The following is a 12,457-nucleotide window of genomic DNA, read 5'->3' on the forward strand; positions in this document are numbered from 1 at the left end:
AGCAAAACAGGGGAAGGGTGAAGTCTTCAAAGGCCTGATTTGTATATTTGTTTAGTTCCAGCAGGCAGCTATATCCAAAGTTAAACATTTGAGTTCTTTCCAAATTTAATGATTTGACATTTTTACAAGGTGGTACCAAAAAGGCAGTGGACTCATTTTAAAACACCCAATCAAGAATCTTGGAACCCTAAAATATGAAGGGAACTGAGGTCTCCCATTAAAGTTTTGAATTTTTATTAAAACATACAAATATATTCTCAAGGATATAAATTAACCTATGTAATTTTATTACAGCGCTGCTAAATATGCAGAGGAAGCTAGGTGAGCAAAATCTGGAAATACTACAGTGTCATTTCTTAGCTCACAATTTAATGTGATGATGTGAGGGTATCTCCATACATCATGTTTTACAACTGGCCTGTTTTACAACTGGTCTAAATTAAGGGCCAGACTTTGATACCCACAAAGCACCAGGTTCTTACTCACACTGAGTAATACCTTGCGCTCTACAGTTCAAACTGGTTCCAACCCTAATCCTTGCCTGGGCCCAACTCACTGGCTCCAAGCCTTTCTAGCTCATACTAACTGGCCTTAAACCTCACCCTGTGCCCAAGAACTGGCCCCAGTTGTAATCGTATGATCTGCCCCAGTCCTAGTCAAGGCCAACAGCTTGGCGGCAAGTTTCATCCAAGCAGTCAGGCCCCAACTATCCCACAGCACAAAGCTTCAAGCAGGTCCCAGCTATAAGCCTCACCCAACCCCCTGCGTAGCCCCACGCCTATGCTCACTGGTCAGCTCCAGCCCTAAATCTAACCTGACCTCACAAACAGAGCACAATCAACACTAAGCAGGGCCACCACAATTGCCAACAGCTTGGCGGCAAGTTTTATCCAAGCAGTCAGGCCCCAACTATCCCACAGCACAAAGCTTCAAGCAGGTCCCAGCTATAAGCCTCACCCAACCCCCTGCGTAGCCCCACGTCTATGCTCACTGGTCAGCTCCAGCCCTAAATCTAACCTGACCTCACAAACAGAGCACAATCAACACTAAGCAGGGCCACCACAATTGCCTCAACCCTAACCACAGCCCAGACTGCTGAGCCCTCCCTCATCAAATGCCTGCGCCGCTGCACACTTCCCCAGTCTTAGGTCAGGCCTACAAACCAGCCAGAAGCCTAACCCTAGCCTTGCCCCCACCCCCGTGCTCCTGAAAACACCTCAGCATAACTTTAGCCTGCATTACTGAATCTGTCCCACTCATAACTCAATGCTACCTTTAGTTCACATTACCACACCTAAGGTTACCACCTTTGAAATACAAAAAACCCAACATCCCCATTGCCACAAGGCAAGCCTGCCCTAATCATAAGGCAACATGGCAACCCACCCTCTTCAACAGCCACTTATAGTATGTAGAGAGCTAACACATATAAATACACTTGCTATCATCTTCTTCTTGCTTAAACTGCGTCCCTGGGACACTGCAGCACCTTCAGCTGGACGCAGAAACCGCTAACATTAGCTAGGCCAGTGTACTGTGAAATAATGCAACGCTTTAGATCTACATTAACAAACAAACAAACATGAAAGATTAAATTAGTTTTTTGGCAACTGGCACATCCATAAAAAAATCCAGCCAGGCTGGAACCCTAATCACACCTGAGCCTAACTACAAAACACGGAACCTTTAACACAATCCAGGCTTCCATACCAGTCTGAAACCTAGCCCTAGCTGAGGCTCATACCAGGGCTCTACTCTCCTGATTCCTAGGCTATAAACTACCCACAGCTGTATTGCACACTCAGCTATATGGACTGATCTCACCTCTAACCTGGGCCACTTAAGCCCATCCCAATGCAAACCTTAGTTCAAGCCCTGGAACACTGCTCCAACGCTACTCAGTTCATTAACATTGAGCAGGCTACCATTAGGATTTTGGCCAGCTGTTAGCCCTGGGATAGGGTTAGGGTTAACAGGCCAGGGCTGGGGTTAGGGTTAGCTCATGGGCACTACACGGACTGTTTATGAGCCCAGGTCTTGACTAGGGATGGGCCATTTAGTGGGCTAGGGTTATGGTTGGGTCCAGTTCATGAGCAGAAGTGATGGCACCACTTCCTAGTTTGTGACGTGCGGGGGGAAATGGGAGGAGGGCCTTGTGAAATAGAAAGAGATGGAGCCATTCATAATTTGGTGGAAGTTGAAAGATTTGGTCACTGAGCCTCTTCAGAAGTGTTCACTAGGAAGCTGTTGGTACACTTCACAGGTTACTAAAGGCACCCGTCACAGCACACCTCAGGGATACGCCAATGCCTACTAATGCACAGCCTGTGGTAGCTTATTGATACGTATGCCATGCATTTATGTAGGTTAGCAACATGCACAACTTGACAGTTCTGAATCATTTAAAATGTTTTTGGTTTGGTTTTTTTTAAACCTCTGACATATTGGGGCCTGATTCTGAGCTCACTTACACAGGTGCTAATCAAAAGTATTTGTATTGAAATTAATGGAGTTTTGCCCCCCAAAAACTGGTGCAAGTGGGTCCAGAATAAGGACTATTGTGGTTTCCAGATCTCAAGTGCATACCATTATTAGTGATGCATTTTCTGTAATTCTGGTCATGCAGTTGATTATATGGACATGATTAGCTCATGTAAACACTTCCTTTTTATGGGTGCTTGTGCTCAGTAATCTTTGGCTTGAATTCCTTTCTAATATAAATAACGCTAAATAATAATCACAATTCCACTCTGTGTTCATGAAAGTAATATAGCTTTTTGAGTGATACTGCAGGGCATTTGGTACATTCTTTTAAAAAAAAAAAATCACTCTGTCGCCAAATTGCTTCCAAATAACAGTCATCTTTCACTGATTGATTTTTATGACTGTTATTACAGTCAGACTATGACATTTTAAATTATAGCTTGTTATTTTAAAGGAATTAGCTGTGTTTTGACTTTTAAAGGATTTTTCATTGTGGCGAGTGAGACAAATATTAATGTGGGTTAAAGCTACAGTTACTAGAGCGGTTGGCCAAGATTTGCAAAAGGCACTGGTGGTTTCTGGGGCGCACAGCTGGAGCCACCTTAAAGGTGCCTGAAGCTAGCTGAAAAACCAAATCACTTTAAGGAGGCTCATCATCTTTAATCACTTTTGAACAGATTGGCTGTTTAAAACATACCAAGGCTTTAAAAAAAAACAAACTGGCACAGCCTGCTACTGTAGTGCATATCGAAAGAAAAATGGGCCTACTGACTTACCATCCATCAGGTAGCACTCATAGAGCATGGAATGCAATCAGTTTTTTGCTTACAGTGTATTTGGGAAGCATTGATTATTGTGACCCACGGTTTGTATAAAACCCGTGGTCGTGATGCAGTAGATGAACTACAAACCCTAATGTTACGAAACTGTGTCAGGCCTCCAATATCATGAGATTAGCTTAAAAATCACGAGATTTAAAAAGATTCTTCTGGTATTTGAGCCTTTGTGTGTGTGTATGTGAGAGACATTTTTAAGCTTTCCTCCTGAACAACAAGGACCTGAAACTGGCCTTTTTTTTTTTTTTCCCTAATGAACGCTCAGTTTCACGCATAATCTCATGACTCTAGGATACAGAGCTTTAAGAAAAGCTCTGAACATTATGAGACTAGTGATAAAAGCGCCAGGGTTGGCAATATTCCCAATTGTAGGACTGGGGCCGTTAACTTCAATGGGTGGAGTTCTAGCTGAAGATCACACTTTCTGTTTATACCTGGAGTCCTATTTCCTGGCTCTCTATATATGGAAAATTTAACCCAAAAGGCTAGTTCTCTCAAAATCCTCTGGCAATATTTGAGAACATATCAACTAACTTTCTGTTAGTTGTATTCTACTGGACCACCCTGACTTGATTTCTGACAATTTACTGCTCTGCATTAATGCAACAGATATTTTTAGTGAAAAAGCAAATACCAAAATGAAAAAAAAACCCTCCTGTGAATATGCTAAAGCACAGCCACTCGGTGTGAACAGCTCCACTTCTTACTGGAGCCTTGTCAGGTACAGAATCAGGTATTTGAGGAATTTCATCTTTAATAAACTAGGAAAAACAACTTCCAATTTCATGAGATGTTTGTGTGGCCAGAAGGCACAGTGCATGAGTGTCCTGACCAGTCAAGTTTGGAAGAATGGGCTTGAACTTGGTAACGTTAGGTGTAAAATATCCAGGCTCCAGTGCATAGCAGTGAACATGTCCACATCCTGTGCTACTTAGCAAAAGCAAGAGTCTTTGCATTGAAAAAATAGTATTGCATGTTAGGCATACTGTCTAGTCAGACTTACAGGGCCTGAGCCAAAGCCCATTGCAATCCATGAGGGTTCTTTCCACCATGAATAAAACACAAGATTAAATTTTCCCTAAGTCCATCACACACATTTTTCACACAAAGTTTAGAGCCCCAGTGCTATAAAAGAGCTAGGTTTTATGATGATGATGACCCAAACTCTCTCAAAGTTTGGGGCTATCCAGACCTGGGATTTTTGGCTTGGATCCATTTCTAGTTTTATATGCTCTGGATCTGCTCTAATAATATGAGCCACCATGCTCCGTGCCCCAGCCTAGCCCAGCCCTGTGCCACAGAACTGTGGCTATTCCTCTGCGTTTGGAGACTTCGGGCCTCCTTTGAAATGGTTCTTGCATTCATTGAGGAGCACTTAATATCTTCACAGCTTTTGAAACAATTAGTTTACCTCCCCTGCCCTGAAGCTGATGGCCAATGATTCCTCTGACCTCTGTGCCATCTGATCTCTTGTTGATCCTGTCCATTTATTTTTTCCTTGGTGCTTGAGAAAGTCAGGTACAGTGTCAATCCACATGGAGCAAGTCCAAGCCTTCAGTGGTGGTAGGCTTTAACGTTCAAATGATGGCTTAGGCCTGTTGGAGCAGAAGCTGCAACTGTAGCCTCTGAATAGTCTCTTTAACAGCACCCAGGTGCAATCTGAGCATGTGAGAGCATGTTCAAATCAAGCCACACGAAACAGACTATCAATGAACTGTAAAGAAAGGGCACCATTCAACTCAATGTCTTAGAAATTAGACTTTACTATGGAGCTGAATTTTCACCACCTTGCCTCACTTCTCTAGATGCAGTCACTTGACCAACCTGTCCCTGCAATGCAGCTGCAGGAATTGTGCATTCTCACATCTGGATCCCCACACCTATTTTATGTAGTTGGGAACAACCATGCTAAATATGAGTCAACAATGTAACACTATTGCAAAAAAAAGCCAACTTCATTCTGGGATGTTTTAGCAGGGGTGTTGTAAGCAAGACACGAGACGTAATTCTTCCGCTCTACTCCACGCTGATTAGGCTTCAACTGGAGTATTGTGTCTAGTTCTGGGTGCCACATTTCAGGAAAGATGTGGGCAAATTGGACAAAGTCCAGAGAAGAGCAACAAAAATGATTGAAGGTCTAGAAAACATGAGCTATGAGAGAAGATTGAATAAATTGGGTTTGTTTAGTCTGGAAAAGAGAAGAGTGAGAGAGGACATGGTAACAGTTTTCAAGTACATACAAGGAGGAGGGAGAATAATTGTTTTTCTTAACCTCTGAGGATAGGACAGGAAGCAATGGGCTTAAATTGCAGCAAGGGAGGTTTAGGTTGGACATTAGGAAAAACTTCCTAACTGTCAGGGTGGCTAAGCACTGGAATAAATTGCTTAGGGAGGTTGTGGAATCTCCATCATTGGAGATTTTTAAGAGCAGGTTAGACAAACACCTGTCAGGGATGGTCTAGATAATACTTTGTCCTGCCGTGAGTGCAGGGGACTGGACTAGACGACATCTCGAGGTCCCTTCCAGTTCTGTGATTCTGTGATTACCTTGGTCATCACCAGGACATCACCTGAGCTGCAGCTTGAGCTAACAGAGTTTTTTCGTGGGCTTTGGATCAGACCATAGACTGGCAACTGTAGCAGACATATTCTGTGGCTCAGCTGCAGAAGAGGACATATATTGAATGCAGGTTACATTTGCCCCTACACTGCACATAGCTGGTTAGGACCCTACATTGCCTGCTGTCCTGATTTTTAGTTTAGCCCTTTTTAAGAGGAAGGCTATAGCATTCCTAAAATACAGCTTAGTGGCTCACAGGGCCAGCTCCAGGCACTAGCTTATCAAGCAGATGCTTGGGGCGGCCATTCCGGAGCGGGCGGCACTTTCAGGTATTTGGCGGCAATTCGGCGGAGGGTCCCTCATTCCCGCTCGGTGCGAAGGACATCCCACTGAATTGCCGCAGATTGCAATCGCGGTCACTTTTTTTTTTTTTTTTGGCTGCTTGGGGCGGCAAAACCCCTGGAGCCGGCCTGGTGGTTCAACCAGGGAATGCCAATAAAATCAAAGGTAAATTAAGAACATTTGGTTATTACTTTACATGGATTTGTTTTAAATGAATGGGTTGTATCATTTTTAGTGCCTTCTGTGACTGTTAGCCTCCTTTACAATCACTCCAATAAAGTTTACAGCCTTCGAGTGAAGCAATGTGATAGTTTTATTGTGGTCACATGACTTGGTTTGTGCCCCATGGAAAGGAAATACTGAACTGGCTGCTGCGTTATCAAGTTTTTGCCTCATGTGAGGGCTGCATCAAAGCTCCCTGGCAGGAAAACAAAACATGCTTTGAATAAAACATCTTGAGTGCTACGCCATAAAATAATGCACTTGTGAGGACTCAGGAAAGCGACAACAATAACAATATTATCCCAGCATAGTGGGAAGACTCAAGCTTTACTGGTATAAAAACTAGTTCCCTTGCAAACATATGAAACAACCAATGTGTGTGTAACCCTCATGTTGCTACAGCTTGAGTTTCCAGATGTGTAATAATGAAATCTATTAACCCTGGTACTATAGTGTACATTCCAATCACTGAAATTACAGTGGAATATTTGTCTTCATGCCTTGAGCAGTTTCATGGAGATATACACGTTAAACAAAACTAACAACCGCAACTATCAGCCAATTTGCATAATTCTGAGTACTTCTTTTTTATTACTTAGGGATTTGTTTGAAGTCTAGCTGTTATCCAGCTGTTATTCTGGCAGTCAATTCTGTAACATTAACTACATCACTGTCCCATTTCATTACATATGCCTAGCCTTGTGTGTGCAGCTATATGTCTGTCTAAATTTCATGTACAGCCTTTCATAAGATTCAAGGAAAAATGCAAGCATTTTTGCAGTACAGTGGACTGTCGCAACCAGTCTCTGCTGTGTTAATATTCAGACAAGTAATATGTATGACCAAGGGAATAGAAAGTATTCATTATGAAGAAGAAATATCATCGTCCTCTCCTGTTTCCAATGCCAAGGTTAAGTGGAGTGGACGTTTATCAATTTCTTGGCTTTGGCACCCTAGGTGGCCAGCCATCTCAAGCCTAGGCTTATTTTACAGCTGGGGAATTGAGGCACAGAGAAGCTAAGTGACTTGCCCAAGATCACACAGGACATCTGTGGCAGAACAAGGACTTGGAACCAAGGTCTCCCATCTCTTGGGTCAGTGCCCCAGCCACCAGACCATCCTTCGTCTCATAAACCAAAATTCTACTTATCAAAAACTTCATTTAGTATAATACATGTTGTCCCTCCGCATTACATTCCCTAATGAGGTAATATGCCTGCAGGGTAGAAACTGGAGATGTGCACCATATACTTCTACTCTCAGACAGGGACTTCGGAGGTGATTATTTCTCTTCGTTAAGTCTCACCTAATGAATAGATTATATTTAGCTGTGGTGCTGCAAATGAGATTCAAGCAATTGCCCATCTTAAAGGTCTACTCCATAGATCTAGAGAAGGTCAAATGTCCCTCTTGAATTCTAAATTCATTTAGTCTTACTTCACAGGGGCAGTCTGAGTTTTGTAACTTTCCGGTTTTGCATTTCTGGCTGAATTTAGGACTGTATAAGTGTTATGCATTTTAAGTCAAAGGGTAAATGGACCCCTAAAATGCTGCTTGATTGGCCTCCCATGAAGTCCCTCTATGCATGATTTCTTTCCATATTACTTCTTTTATCTTGGATATTTCTGAGACACCTATCACTCTCATATTTAATTGCCATCTTCCTATCTGAGCCTTGAATAACTTAAGGCACAATTCATCATTTTGGCAACACTACACAGTATGAGCTAAGCTGAGAGTGTCCAAGTACAGTACATAGCTTCATGGACACATTTTCAACAGCGTTTGTAAATGCACCTACGGAAATGCACGTGCCAGTATATACCCACTTTGTACACATACTGACCGGTGTACCATACATAACAGTGAAGCAATAGGATTGCAGACACATATTAAGCATGCAGCTGTTGTACGCATATTGATGTCTCACTTTTGGGCAATGATGGCCGTCGGTGGTGATGCATGATGAAACCATTTGGCTGTCAGGGCATCAGTTTTTGACTTGCTAATTTGCAGCCTTCTGCTGGAGTGAACCTGTGCCCTTTAAAAAGTGTGAGTCATCCCCCCACCCCTCAGCCCTTTGGCCACAGCATGGGATTTTGTTCCATTGACAATAATGTGACTTCTTTGAAAGGGAAAGCTGGAGCCAGAGCCAGAGAGGAAGCAAGCAGCTTATTACGACTAGGCAACAAATGTGCTGCCATAAATGACTATTGTGCCCCGTTTTACTTAGTGTTCATGTTTCACCACTCACACAGTGCTATGCCTACGTGCGTAATAACTAGCCCCATGGTATTGCTGGTATAAAGTCCATTGACCAGTCATCATGATGCCCTATGTGATGGCGCCAATGGACTTACACCAGTGGTGAACTGGTCACACTTTATATTAAGGTTCTATGTATAAATAAGTCATAAAGGGTTAATAAATGGTTAACTGAGGTTTTATTAAATGGTTCACCAATTGTTACAAATTGTTATCGAATCCAGTGGGTCAATAGGTAGCTGCTAAGGATGATTTATAACCTCTTCTTCTGACATATCCTACTCACGCTTATACCGTCAATTAATCATGTATTAACCCTTTGAAAACGGAACCTTAACATAAACCGTGAGCGATAAATTTGTAACTAACCAGTACTTGTAACTAACCTTTAGATTTCTACCTAAGAAAATGAGCCCACTCCAGAGCTCTAGGGGGCCCCTGACACATGTTAGAAAACAAAAGTAAAACTGAACATCTGCTTAGCCCTGACAGCCAATACTTAGTACAAATTGTAATACAAATCTCCCCTCCTGGTGCCTCCTCCAAAGTCTTCCCTCCTGCAACTTGTGCTCCTCCCTCCAAGTTCCCTGCAGGGTGCTATATGGGGAACAAATATTTAAAAATGAGCTCGTCAGTCTAGCAGAGAAAGGTATAACACGATCCAATGGCTGGAAGTTGCAGTGAGACAAATTCAGACAGGAAATAAGGTGTAAATTTTTAACAGTAGGAGTAATTAACCACTGGAACAATTTACCAAGGGGTGTGGTAGATTCGCCATCACTGCTCATTTTCAAATCAAGACTGGATGTTTTTCTAAAAGATCTGCTCTAGGAATTATTCGGGGGAAGGTCTATGGCCTGTGTCATGCAGGAGGTCAGACTAGATGGTCCCTTCTGGCCTCAGAATCCATGACTCTTGCTGGGCCATGTCACTACTGTCCGTGTTTTTAACAACGATTAATATTTTTCTAAAAATTTTTCTTCACCGTGTGTCGTGTTCTATCTCTGCAGAGAAGGACCCTGATCCTGCAGAGACTTACACACACTGTGAGTTGTCTGATTGACTTTAACTGATCTACTCACGGTGTGTAAAGTTAAGCACATGTGCAAGTCTTTGCAGGGTTGAAGCTTAAAACAAGCTTCTGATCCATTGTTCTGGCACATAATATAGGCTACCACAATAAGTGTGGTTGGTGATATATGGGAAATAAATAATTAAGGGGTTAAATTGCAGAATTAAGCTTACTCACTGTAGGGGTCACCAGGAAATACCTATTTAAAAATTATACTGACACTTATTCTCTCTCTCACTCTCACTCTGTCTGTCACAATTCATTTTTGGTCAACATTTTCCAGTTTTTCCACCAATAAAATGAAAAATAAAAATTACCAGACTCAGTAAAAACAAATTTACTAGAAACAATTTTCCATAACTGATCAGATTTTATTTTTTGCTTTAATCTTTGTGGAATTTTTTGTTTTTTTGCTCAGGAAGTTTAGGGTTTTGTTTTTAATATTCAGAGCAAAATTGGCATTTTTGACCAAGCCTGATAAATATATAGCAAACTGTGAAAAATATTTGGTGCTGTAAATACCAATCCCCCTTTTTGAGTGTTGCAACTTCAAATGCCATACAGCCCACTAAATCCAAATACCCAAACAACACATATTGTGGTGTAGCTCTGTCAAAAAGAAAAAAAAATCAAGCGCTATGTTTTTTGTTTCCTTCTGTCATCTGGCAGCATGTCACCAGAGACCTCATGTTTTGTATCAACAATTTCCATTTGAATGTGAAGGAAAGTCATAAGCAGTGAAAAATGCTTCGCAGTATAAACATTAACTTGATGGTGCAGTAAAAGTGTTTCGTGGATGAGTAAATTCTGCCAAGGAATGTCATTCCTCTCTGATCGCATTACACAGGTCCACTGCACAATGTCGGCTGCTCATTAACTGTCCCCTGTCCCCAAAACAAACCTGGCAATCCTTTATGGTGAAAATGGGATTGGAGGAAAGGCCAGAATGACAGCAAGAGTTGGGCAAGGAACTCATAACAGTTATACATGGTAAAATCCTGGCCCACTATTGAAATGCCTAGCAAAAATCTCATTGATTTCAGTGGACTTCCCCCTATAGAATGTGGGACTTCAGCTAGGACTCAACAGAGCTGCATCTGATGCCTGGTTCTGCCACAGACTTCCTGTGTGACCTTGGGTAGGTCACCGGATCTCTCTGTGCCTCAATTCCCCATCTGTAAATTGGGGGTGATATTACTCTTTGGTTACACTGGCAATTCTTCTGGGCTGGGACTCTCTGTTACCCGGTGTTTGTACATTTCCTGGCACCCAGGGGGCCATGATCTTGGTTGGGGTCTTTAGGTGCTGTCATCATTGTTCTTAAAAAATGTTTTCACAAATATCGACTCCAATCTCGAGCTGAATTTGATTCCCTGCTATTCATGCCCCTGGTGTGTGCATGATCCAGGAGTAGTCCGGCTACTGAGGTGTTACTCTAAGGCCCTTAAACTAAGTGCTCAGCATTCAGGGACATTAGGCATTTTCTGTAGGTCTTCATGTGCTACACCTTACAAGAGAGGCCTCCTTGGTGTGTGGCCTTTTGACTACGAGCCCAAGCAGGTGAAGCAGGTGAAGTTTGCTTGGGAATGTCAGACACACACTGGGCTGGTGTGTATGACATTCCCAAGCAACAGCGTAAAGCCTTGATCCAGCAAAGCACTTACACACTTCAGGCTAGATCTGTCAGGGTATTCAGGTGCCTAAGGTTGCAGATGGTCACCTAGTGGGTTTTTCAGATGTGACTAACTCCCATTGACTTCAGTGGGAGTCAGATATCTAAGTGCTTTGGAAAGCCCACTAGGCACCTAGCTGCATCTTTAGGCAGCTAAATGGCTTAACACATCTTGCCCTTGGTCCCTTTAATGTTCCTCTCCCAAGAGGAGAGTCAGGAAAGAGCTTTGTTAGTCTCAAATCAGGATATATGCCCCGCTGCATTGACAGGTACACTTTGTTCTTCTAAATGAATGTAAGTCCCTGTATAGTATTAAACTGAGCTCGGAACCTTACACGTATCGTTGGCTGCTGTCCATGTATTTTCCTGCTTAATCAATAGCTGCTGCCTTACTAAGCCCACCATGCTGGCATGTGCAAAAATGCTGATAATATTACCCTAACCCCACAAACAATCCTCCCTGGGTACCCAAAGCTCTGTCTTCCTAATGTAAATGGATCCCCAGCTGTCCAAAGAAGTTGTGCTGTCTGAAACTGAGAGTTAATATGGTGTGACAAATCCAAACCAGTGGGGTGCAGGAGTCTGGTAGAGGACAAATATACTGGTCACTGGATGAGTAGTTTTCTGTTGCCTGAGTGACCAGAGCAGAGGCTGCACTAGAGTAATCAGGAACCTGCTAGAAAATCAAGGCAGGCTAATCAGGGCACCTGGGTTTAAAAAGGAGCTCACTCCAGTCAGGCGGGGGGGAGCCAGAGGAGAGGAAGTGCGTGTGAGGAGCTGGGAGAAAGAGGCACAAGGAGCTGAGCGTGAGAGGGTGAGCTGCTGGAGGATTGAGGAGTACAAGCGTTATCAGATACCAGGAGGAAGGTCCTGTGATGAGGATAAAGAAGGTGTTTGGAGGAGGCCATGGGAAAGTAGCCCAAGGAGTTGTAGCTGTCATGCAGCTGTTACAGGAGGCACTATAGGCAGATGCAATCAACAGGGCCCTGGGCTGGAACGCAGAG

This window comes from Chelonoidis abingdonii, chromosome 4 (genome assembly GCF_003597395.2).
Source record: "Chelonoidis abingdonii isolate Lonesome George chromosome 4, CheloAbing_2.0, whole genome shotgun sequence".
Lineage (NCBI taxonomy): Eukaryota > Metazoa > Chordata > Testudines > Testudinidae > Chelonoidis > Chelonoidis abingdonii.